Genomic DNA, 11510 nt, shown 5'->3' with positions numbered 1-11510 from the left:
AGCGCACATTCTCCATGAGCGCTGCACCCCAAGTATGGGCCCAGGCATCCTCCTCACTCCCCAAGGCCTAGTTGCAATGGCATGAAAATGCCATGGTAACAACAGGCACCGGAAGTCTCATGGCCAGGGAGACACCAACAACAGTTGGGTGGAATGTGGGAACTTGACCACAACTCAGAGGCTCCGAGTGCTCCGTGAGAGGAGAGGAGAGAGGAGACTTGGAAAACAGTGGGGCCAGAGGACCTGCCAGGGGGGGGGCTTGGGTTCCTGTGAGATCAGGCCTGAGGCTGTTCCCAGCGACAGGGTGGCTGTGGGCCATGTTAGCTGTGGAGACGCATGACTGACAAGCTGTGACATGAATCCTCTCTTCTCCCTGCAGCCCCCAAAGTTCACAAAGCCCAGGATGCTCATCACTATCTGTGAGCAGGAGGCCCCAGGGGAACTCTGGGAAGAAGCTGGCATACCTGGTGGCCAGAGGCCATGGAGGGGTCAGCCAGCCCTGCCCTGGGAGCTCGCAGAGAACTTGAGAGAGCAGTGGCTATCCTTAGTCCATGGCCCAGGACACCCACGGACAAGGACATCCAGGCAGGCTTTGTCCTTCTCCAGCCCCTCGGGGTCCAGATGAGCCAACCTTGGCTAGAGCCCAAGGGTGGCAGGACTCTGGTGAGACTCCAGCTGACCTCGGGATCTCACAGCTAAGAGCAGCCTGTGCCTTTAATCGTATGTTGCTAAAGGCTTGGGGAGGGCAGGAGGGCATTCCAGCACAGAAGCAGGCACACCAGCTCCGCCCCCAGGCTGCCCTCTGCAGGCCCGGCCTGCTGCCTGCAGGAGGACTTGCCAGTTGTCATTTCTATCCCAAGTCCAACAAGCTCCTCCCTTCCCAGTTTAACCTTCTCTGGGCCCAAAGAAAGGAGGAAAAAATCCTCCTAATTCTCGGTTCTCAGGACCCCAGGCAGTTCCAAGTTGCCACTGGCACAACGTGGAGCCGATAGCTCCCGTTCCTCCGGGTCAAGGGGAGCCCGCATGTCGGCTCCTAATCAGTGTTGCCAAGTTGGCTTCTAGGACGCGTGAGGCTGTCCCTCTCTGTTGACTCTGCCAGCAGCACTAAGAATCGCCCTGTGATCAATCTCAGCCAATTGGATAAGAAAAAATCTCTTTTTAATTTTCTTTGATTACATGCGAAGAAGATGTATTTTTGAAATATGCATATTCACTCTTTTATTAACTCCACTCTACACTCAGGATGAGTAACCATGAAAAGCCTATTTCAAATATCACTAGGTCTCTGTTTAAATATGAGAAACATGTCAATTCACATGAAGAAGGGACGGTGTCGTGTGCAACTTTTGTTCTGAGAGTTGAGGCTGAGGGAGGGAAGAGGAAAAACAAGAGAAAAGCTATAAAGGGGGAAAAGGAAGAGCAGAGAAGAAAAGCAGGGAAGAAGAGATAAAAAAGAAAAAAAAAAATGTAGAATTGCTTTACATTTTGTCCCAGGGGCCTCACCTGGGAGACAGGCTGGGAGGTGATGGTGAAATCGACACACCTGTCCAGGTGGCTCAGTTGGTTGGAGCATCGTCCTGTACACACACACACACACACACACACACACACACACAAAGTGGGGGTCCGGTTCCTGGTCAGGGCACATACCTAGGTTGCAGGTTGATCCCTGGTCGATATGTTTCTCACACTGATGCATCTCTCTCTCTCTCTCTCTCTCTCTCTCTCTCCTAAAAATCAATGAACATATCACTGAGGAATAAAAAAAATAACACAGCTGTCCTCAGCTGGCCCTGCACTCTGCTGTCACGGCAGGCCCGGGGTTCCAAGCTGTGTGACCACAGACCCCTTTACACCATGAAACATTAAGGACCCAAAACTCTTAGTCACATAGTTAATATCTGTGAGTATTTAGTATGTTAGAAACCTGGGTCCAAAATATATTGTGAAACACCAACTGTGAACCAAAGGTAATAAAAACTTCTTTTTAGGGAAAAAAAATTGTAAATATTTATATAAATGACATTTGAACGAAAAATGTATTTTCCAAGACAAAATAAAGTAGTGAACAGAGAGGCATATTTTTCCAATCTGTCCCGTCTCCCGGACGCCTTCACTTTCGGCTCCCGCACTCGGTCTGTTGTGACACCCACATCACACGGCCCCTGGAAAACTCCGCTCTACCCTCCGGGGAGGGCTAGTGCGGAAAAGGATCTCATAGCATAAACATAGTTTTGACCTTGTGGATTTCCTAACAGTGTCCCAGGAACCCTTCCGGCTGCCTGGACCACACTTTGACAACCGCTGATTTAGGCAGGGGAATCGATATAAACTCTCACCCCTTCTCCAGGAAGGGATATCAACAACATGTCAGGGAGGGGGGGGGAGGGGGGCAAAGGGGGAGGAACGGGGGCCATCTGCGTGGGATGTGGGGGTACCATGGCCAAGGGAATGGGGCTGTTGGAGAGTAGAGTGCAGCAAAGTCCAACACGGGAAAGTGTGCCGGGGGTGGGCTGAGCAAAGTGCAGCATGAGCCTAGAATTCTCCGTTACTTTTTGGGGTTCCCTAGAGAATCATGTGACTATGAGGAAGATGTTCTGCTCCCGGTTTTAGGTGTGTTTCAGAGAACCTCCATAGAGTCCTATAAAACTCCTGAGGGCCCCCTGTCCTGGTCCTGAGGACTCAGGAGGTCCCCAAGGGCCCACCGCGCTGGCCTGCAGGCTCCCACCTCTGCCAGGTGTGGGCCAGGAGGAGCAGGACCCCATCCTGCCCCATCGGGAACCCGTGCCAGCTGCCAGCCAACTTCCGCCAACCTCCCTTCACACCCACCTCCTGACCTCGGGGTCTCTCAGCCCAATGACTTCCAGGGGCATCTCTTCTGTTCAGGACACTTATTTATTTATTAATATATTTTTATTGATTTCAGAGAGGAAGGGAGAGGGAGAGAGAGATTAGAAACATCAATGAGAGAGAATCATTGATCGGCTGCCTCCTGCACGCCTCCTACTGGGGATTGAGCCCACAACCTGGGCATGTGCCCTTGACTAGAATCGAACCTGGGACCCTCAGTCCACAGGCCGAAGCTCTATCCACTGAATCAAACTGGCTAGGGCATTTATTTACTTATTTTAAAAATCTTTTGTTGTTGTTAATCCTCACCCAAGGATATTTTTCCCATTGCTTTTTAGAGCAGCGGTCCTCAACCTGTGGGTCGCGACCCCTTTGATTCATAAACAGTAGCAACATTACAGTTATGAAGTAGCAACGAAAATAATTTTATGGTTGGGTCACAGCATGAGGAACTGTATTTAAAGGGCCAGAAGGTTGAGAACCACTGTTTTAGGAAGAGTGGGAGTGAGTCGGGGAGGGGAAGAGAGAGAGAAAAAGGGAGAGAGAGAAACACCTACTGGTTGCCTCCTGCACATACTCCAACCGTGGCTGGGAATCGAACCTGCAACCCAGGTATGTGCCCTTGACCGTGAATTGAACCCACAACCCTTTGGTGGGCAGGCTGACTTTCTAACCACTGATGGGCACCAGCCAGGGCTCTTCAGAACACTTTTTTAAATGTCTTCATTAATTGTAGAGAGAGAGGAAGGGAGAGGGATGGATAGAAGAAGCATCTATGAGAGAGAGACACGCCCCCTACTGGGGATCGAGCCTGCAACCAGGCATGTGTCCTGACCAGGAATCGAACCAGGGACCTCTTGGTTCATGGGTCAACACTCAACCACTGGGCCACACGGGCTGGGCCAGGACACTTTCCAATACAAAAACCACATCATGATCACAGCTGACACCTGTAACAGTCCGCCTTTAATGTCCCCACCACCCCGTCCATGCCCATCCCCCAGGCGCCTCAGAGAGTCTTTTCATAGCTGGTAGTTGGAATCAGGGCAGGACCCACAGGAAGGCACAGGCTGCATTCTGTGAGTCTCCCCTTCTTTCTCTTTTCCTTTCATGTCGTTGGTTTGTTGAGGAAACAGTCATCTGCGAGTCCATTCTCAATGCACAGCCTCTCCCAGCCGCTGCCCCTCCAACTCGACTCCATCCAGAGGCTGACGACTCCCCCTCGCCCCTCCCCGCCCTCAGATGGTCTGCGGGGCTTTCCTGTCCACCCCACAGGTGCCTTGTTTTCCCTAGTGTTCTCCCTGGCTGCCCAGGGCCGGGACTTGCTGTCACAGAGGAGGCCCGGCCTGGGCCAGCAGGCGCGTCCTCCCTCAGGCGCTGGGCAGAGCCCGGTGCCAGCACAGGGACTACCCTCGCTCCTGTTCCTGGGACGCGGGCATCTGCCTCTGCTTGGATGGCTGCCTTCCTCGCCACATCTGCCTTCCTCACAGGCGGCCAGTGCCCGCGGCTGGGATGACGACTTAGCTCCTCGCTGCCCCTGTGGGTGAGGCCAGGAGTCCCTGGTGCGGCCTCTGTGTCCGGCCTCCCGGTTGCTAATGACGGAAGGACAGCAAGCCTGCTGCCCACCCGCCCCTCCTCACGCAGCCTCCCCCTCCCAGCACCCCGGGGCCTGTTCATGCTCAGCTGAGGGGACAGTGGCTCCCCCAGGGCAGGCAGCCCTGATGGGTGAGTGAGGAGACAGATCAACACTTCCCTGAAGTTCCTCAGCCCTTCGCCCTGTGCGTCAGTAACAACTCCCAGTGCTATTTACTCACACACCCCTCTCACCCCGCTTTTGGCCCAGAACATTCCTTATTTCTGTCCGTGTTACATAAAGAGGGAAGTGCATTCTTAGCAGCCCACTGTCACTCCCGCGCTGTCTTGCCAAGAGAAAAAAGGACATATTTTTAGAGTGTGAATTTCCAAAACGTTGTCAACTATTCTGGGACCGGAGCATGACGTCATGGTGGGAGGCTGAGGCTGAACCTGGATGCTCAGAAGTTGGAAGCCTTTCTCCTCTCCTTCCTGTCCTCCCTCCCTCCCTGCCTCCCTGTCCTCCCATCCTCCCTGTCCTCCCATCCTCCCTGTCCTCCTATCCTCCCTGTCTTCCCATCCTCCCTCCCTGCCTCCCTGTCCTCCCATCCTCCCTCCTCCCATCCTTCCACCCTCCCTGTCCTCCTATCCTCCCTGTCTTCCCATCCTCCCTCCTCCCATCCTCCCTGTCCTCCCATCCTCCCTCCTCCCTGTCCTCCCATCCTCCATCCTCCCTGTCCTCCCTCCCTGTCCTCTCTCCCTGTCCTCCATCCTCCCTCCTCCCATCCTTCCATCCTCCCTGTCCTCCCATCCTCCCTCCCTCCCTGCCTCCCTGTCCTCCCATCCTCCCTCCTCCCATCCTTCCACCCTCCCTTCTCCCTGTCCTCCCTCCTCCCATCCTCCCTCCTCCCTGTCCTCCCATCCTTCCATCCTCCCTGTCCTCCCATCCTCCCTGTCCTCCCATCCTCCATCCTCCCTGTCCTCCCATCCTCCCTGTCTTCCCATCCTCCCTGTCCTCCCATCCTCCCATCCTCCCTGTCCTCCCTCCCTGTCCTCCCATCCACCCTCCCTCCCTGCCCTCCCTCCTTCCCTGTCCTCCCTGCCTCCCTGTCCTCCATATCCTCCCCAGTGCAGGCGGCTCCTCCCTGCACAGGGTGCTACATTTTCAGCTGCGGATTCAGGAGCCCAGGGATAATCCTAATTGCTATTCCTCATTCCTGTTGTTTTGGGATTTTCAAAAGATTGGGAAAAGTCATCTATTTTTTATTTTAAAAAATACTTGTAATAACTATTTCCCTAAAACAAAAAGAGAGGGTCCGTAGGCCGTTCAGCCAAGTGAGAGTGACGGGAGGCGCAGGACCCAGCCGCAGACCTGCCTGCAGGAGCACCTGCGGGGGAGCTGCCCCCTGTGCCCAGTGCAGCCTCTCTCCACGATTGTTTGGAGATCACTGAGCAGGGAGAACACCTGCTCTCTGCAGCCACCTGCCTGGAATTTGAGTTTGGGTTCGGGTTCTCAATGCCGAGGATGGATCCTGGCGGAGAGGGAAGCAGCCTGGGGGTGGCGCCCTGAGTTCCGTCAGCCTCCACAATCCCGCAGGCTGTGCCGAAACTGACCCGTGTAAGCCTCCCCCAGCAGAGTCCCCAGGACAATCTCCGTGGTCAGCGGAGACTTGCACGCGGAAACGAGCCTGCGCATCACAAGGATCAGGTGCAAACCGTTGGGCTTTTAACAACTTGGAAGTGCGCTGGTTGGGGCCTCCTTTGGGCCGGTCCCTCAGCCTCTCAGGGAGTAAACGTCCCTTCTGCTCTGCTACTGGGGGCAGAAGCGGGGAGGGGGGGGGGGCTGTATTTGGGGAGAAAAGTTTGCAAAACACTCCCTGAGAGGCAGGGAGTCAGCTCTCCCCGAAACTCCCGGCAATGAGGCGCACAGGCCTTGGCCCGTGAGTGAAGCCAGGAGGGCCCAGGGCCCAGGGCCCCCTCCCTGTCCTCCCTGCGTCCGGCCCAGGGAGCAGCTCGGGCCAGCGGTCCCACTGTGGCTTCTGCAGGTGAGGAATAAGCCTGATTTGGTTAAGCCGTTAGGGTTTCCTTGTAGGGTGCTGTGTATGGCGGCAGATGCTGAGTGTCCTCAGGTGGTTAACCATGGGGAACAAAGGAAGGGTCACACGGTGTTTTGTTTTATAACGATCATGTGAGCGCTCACGTGGAGGGGTGAGAGGAGGCGAGCTGGAGGCCTGGCTTCTGGGATATTCCGGGAGGCCCTTGGCCATCCAGGTACTTGGATGCTACCTGTCTCAGAGCCCAAGGTAAGCGAGTGTTGCCAAAACAATTCCAGTGCCGCTGGCTTGCTTCTCACGGAGAATATTAGATGCTGGGGGTTCCGGAAAGGCTGCTGAGAGTGTGCGAGGGCCGGAGCTCAGGCAGGGCTGCCTCCTCCCCGGTGATGTCCATCCTTCAGGGGCAACAAGCAAGGGAAGTTTTCACACAGACGGGGGTGGGCTGCCCGGGACCCCACCCGAGAAGGCCTTCCGAGCCCTCTCAGCAGACCTTCCCAGCAGCCTTTGGCAATGTCGTGGGGTTCCTCAGAGAGCCCATCGCCGGCTCCCTCAGATCCTGCCTGGGAAGCAGGTCAGGTGAGGCCAGCAGGAGGCCTCCTGGGTGAGGGGCAGGCTTCCCACGGAGACCTGGCCTGGCGTTCTTCCACGGAGGGCCCTTTGACAGCGGGAAAATGGCATGTGTTTCAGGAGAACAGACCTTGGGCTCAGGATGAGAAGGGCACACAGACAGAGAAGGAGACCCCACACGGCAGCCCTGTGTCCTTCTCGGCCACAGCTCACAGCACCTACGAGGAGTTTTGAGGACTTTTCCTCATTGGAAAGAGGATAGGAATAGGCCCTGATGTTGCTGGCCTCCATTCTCAAGGTCACCTTGTGCCTCATGATTCATCCACCTGGGCTGCTGGCCTTCATTCTCAAGGTCACCTTGTGCCTCATGATTCATCGGCCCGGGCTGAGCTGCTGACAAAACACCCGGTTCTATGCAGGAACCAGCGCAGGCACAGCGGTGCAGAAGGCTTGGGACTCTCACATTTCAGCAGGGAGGCGGTCCCTCTGCCACCACCCCCAAAAGGAACAGGAAATGCCCTTGGGCTCCATGGAGAAAGACCATTCTCCTCTGGAAGAGCATCCAAGAACTGACACCAGAACAGACCTATGGCAGGAGCCCAGTGATGAGCCGAGAGACAGTCACCCTCTGTGCCCAGCGCTGGAGGCTTGTCCTGGGAGGGGAGCCAGCGGCTCGGGATCGATGCTCCCTCCTTCCTCAGAGGAACAGCTGAAGGCTCTTTGGGAAGACATCCTGAGCTGTTTGGCTTCTATTTATCATCTCTACTAAGTTTACTAGAAACAATAGGCCCCTTTCTAATTAAAACATTTATAAAAATGACATGGGAAGACAGAAATCATGTCAATTAGCCTTGGTGATTCATTTGGCTGCTGTTAGTGCAGATCGATGGAACCGTTCATAGAGCAGATGTCTTAGGGGTTTTATAAATTGCATTTGCTGAACACTGGAATTGCTATTTTGTTCCCCAGTTATCTCGATAGCTTCCCTTGAAGACCGTGGACTCCTGAGACTCTTCAGTAATAAGCCTAATAAAGATGTACCTGCTGGGAGCACAGGCTGGCCCACAGCTGCTCAGTATCAGCGACAGTTTGGGGAGGAAGGGAGCAGGATGCCGGATGAAAACGTTACCAATAAAATCATGGGCCCAGCCCAGCCGGGGTGGCTCAGTTGGTTGAGCGTCCATCCCATGCACCAGGTCACCAGTTGGATTCCTGGTCAGGGCACATGCCCAGGTTGCAGGTTTCAATCCCTGAAGGGGGAGTGCAGGAGGCAGCCCATTGACGTTTCTCTCTCATTGATGTTTCTATCTCTCTCTCCCTCTCCCTTCCTCTCTCTGAAATCAATAAAAACATATTAAAAAATAATAATGAGCCCAGCTTCAAAGCGATGCCCCCAGCAGCCAGGAAGTCGGCATTTCCCAAGGATTCGTCCGCTCTGCTCTTTAAGCCCCAGGACACAGCGAGAACACACTGAAGCGTAAGCTCATGATGCTCCTCCTTCTCCTCCTCCTCGGGGTACTCCTGTGCCGCCTCGGACTCCTGAGCAGGGTTAGCAGCTCTTCAGGGGCAAGGGGAGGAGAGGATGCCTGCCGTGGATTTCCATAGAATTCCTCAGATTCTGGGCGGACTTTCAGCAGTGGGCAGAGCCTTACCTGAAATTCTGCAAGTTGGGAATCCCACCCACCTGTCTAAACTGGTCAGGCCGGCTCCTTATACACTCCCCCTCTCGCAGGCCACCCCCAAATACATTTACCCATCCTTCCCAGCCTTTATGCCAGGTAATCTAAGGAATGACTTCAGGTTAGCACAGAGGGGGCCACAGTGTCACAGTACACTGTGCAACACACAGGCAAGCTCCTTGAATCTCCCAGGCACTCCATCTTTCTTTCATCCATCAAACCCTTGCACTACGTACAACTATTAAATGAACAAGTGGAAGAGTCGATACAAAAGTACATTTACTTTGGGTCCTGAGCTATATGACATTAACCCCCCCAGGATATGGTTTTTTAAAAGTTGATTTTAGAGAGGAAGGGGGCGGGGGAGAGAGAGAGAACATCGATGTGAGAGAGAAACATCAGTCAGTTGCGTCCTTTCTGTGCCCCGACCAGGGATCGAACCAGCAACCTAGATATATGCCCTGACAGGGAATCAAACCCACAACCTTTGATGTACAGGGTGAAGCTCCAACCAACTGAGCCACCTGGCCAGGGCTATGCCATTTTTACTATAAAATATTTCAGATTTCCAAATATGTATATGTTTGAAGGTACAAAGAATGAATGCTAATTATTACCTGTGACTTGCAACCTGGCTTTAGGAAGAGGACATTACTGAACTTTTAAAGGCCCCGACGGCCCCTCCCTGATCACAGGCCCTTCCTCTGCCTCCCTTGTGGCGCAAGTCTTCGACCGTGTAAATGAAACCATAGCGTATGCAGTCTTCTTTGAATGTTTGGTGGAATGCGCCAGTGAAGTCTGGTCCTGGACTTTTTGCGAGGTGGGGAAGAGAAGGAGAGTTTGTTTTTATTGCTGTTTCAATTTCCTTACTAGCGATTGGTCTATTCAGGTTTTCTAATTCTTCATGATACCATCTAGTAAGTTGTAGGCTCCTAAGAATCTGTCCATGTTTCCCAGGTTGTCCAATTTGGTGGCCTATATAGCCTTCCATAGAATTCTTTTATAATCCTTTGTAATTCTGTTGTATCTGTTGTAACTTCTCTTTCATTTCTGACTTTCTTTTTCTCTTAGTGAGTCTAGCTAAATATTTGTCAATTTTGTTTATCTTTTCAAAGAACATCTCCTCTGCTTATTACTTTTTTATTGACTTTTTATTCTCCATTTTGTTTATTTCCACTCTTTTATTACTTCCTATCTTCTGCTGACTTTGAGCTTCATTTGCTCTTCTTTTTCTAGTTCCTTAAGGTATAATGTTGCAAATTGATGCAAAAATTCTCAACAAAATACTAGGAAGCCCAATTCCTTAGCATATTAAAATAATTATACACCATGTCCATGTGGGATTTATTCTTGAAATGCAAGGGTGGTTCAACATGAAATTATCAATTGATGTAATACACCATATTAACAGAATGAAGGACAAAAACGACATGATCTCAACTGATGTAGAAAAACCATTTGATAAATTTCAACACCCTTTCACCATAAGGATGAAACTACTAAGAAAAGAAGGAAACTACTTCAATATTAAAAAGGTCATATATGGAAAGCCCACAGCTAACATCATACTTAATGGTGAAAGACTGAAAGCCTTCCCTCCAAGATCAGGGATAAGACATGCAATGCTGGCACTTCTATTCAAGAGAGTATTGAAAGTTCTAGAAAGAGCAATTCCAAGAAAAATGAATAAAAGGCATCCATATTGGGAAAAAAGGAAAATTATCTCCTTGTTAGATGGCATGATTTTATATATAAAAAATCCTTGCCCTGACTGGTTTGGCTCAGTGGATAGGGGGTCAGCCTGTGGACTGAAAGGTCCCAGGTTCGATTCTGGTCAAGGGCATGTGCCTTGGTTTTGGGCACATCCCCAGTAGGGGGTGTGCAGGAGGCAGCTGATCAATGTTTCTCTCTCATTGATGTTTCTAACTCTCTATCCCTCTCCCTTCCTCTTTGTAAAAAAATCAATAAAATATATTTTTAAAAAATTCTAAAGATTACAAACACACACACCCTGTTAGAACTAAAAAATGAGTAGTATAGCAAAGTTGCAGGACACAAAATGAACTTGTAAAAATCAGTTACATTTCTACACATTAACAATCAACAATCTGAAAAGTAAATTAAAAATATAATCCCATTTACAATAAAGTAAAAAAGAATAACATACAAAGAATTAACCAAGGAAAGAAACGAATAGCCAACTAAAAATTACAAACATTGCTCAAAGAAAGTAAAGAAGACATAAATAAGAAGAAAGACGTTTTGTGTCCACGAGTTGGAAGACTTTATTTTTTAAGAAAATTTATTGAGTTGAGAGAGTGAGAGGAGCAGGAGGAGAGAAAGAAACATCGATTTGCTGTTCCACTTACTTATGCATTCATTGGTTGCTTCTTGAATGTGCCCTGACTGGAGATTGAACCCGAAACCGTGGCATATCGGGAAGACGCTCCAACCAGCCGAGTTCCTGGGCCAGGAAGAATCAGAAGACTTGATACTATTAAGATCTCAGCACCACCTACAGTGAGTCATTCTAGCCTACAGCTGCTGTCGGCATGGGGGAGTCGAATCGTCTCAGAGATGCCGTCAGGCTGCCAAGGGCAGGCGTGGATTTCGGGTGGCAGAGGCTCCCAATGCCCAGGGGAGCTTAGGGACTAGCGAATACATTTCCAGTCCAGGGGCAGGGTAAGCGAACATCCCTTAGGAACGAATTTTATCTTTGTGCTTCGTAAGGAAGAGGCACACAGTGGTGACACGTAACGCCTGTTCCACACGCCTCAAGCTTTGCTAC

This window comes from Myotis yumanensis, unplaced genomic scaffold (assembly GCF_028538775.1).
Source record: "Myotis yumanensis isolate MYYU_CA2020_CCGP unplaced genomic scaffold, mMyoYum1.0.hap1 SCAF_8, whole genome shotgun sequence".
NCBI lineage: Eukaryota > Metazoa > Chordata > Mammalia > Chiroptera > Vespertilionidae > Myotis > Myotis yumanensis.
Note: the sequence above shows the minus strand (reverse complement) of the source record.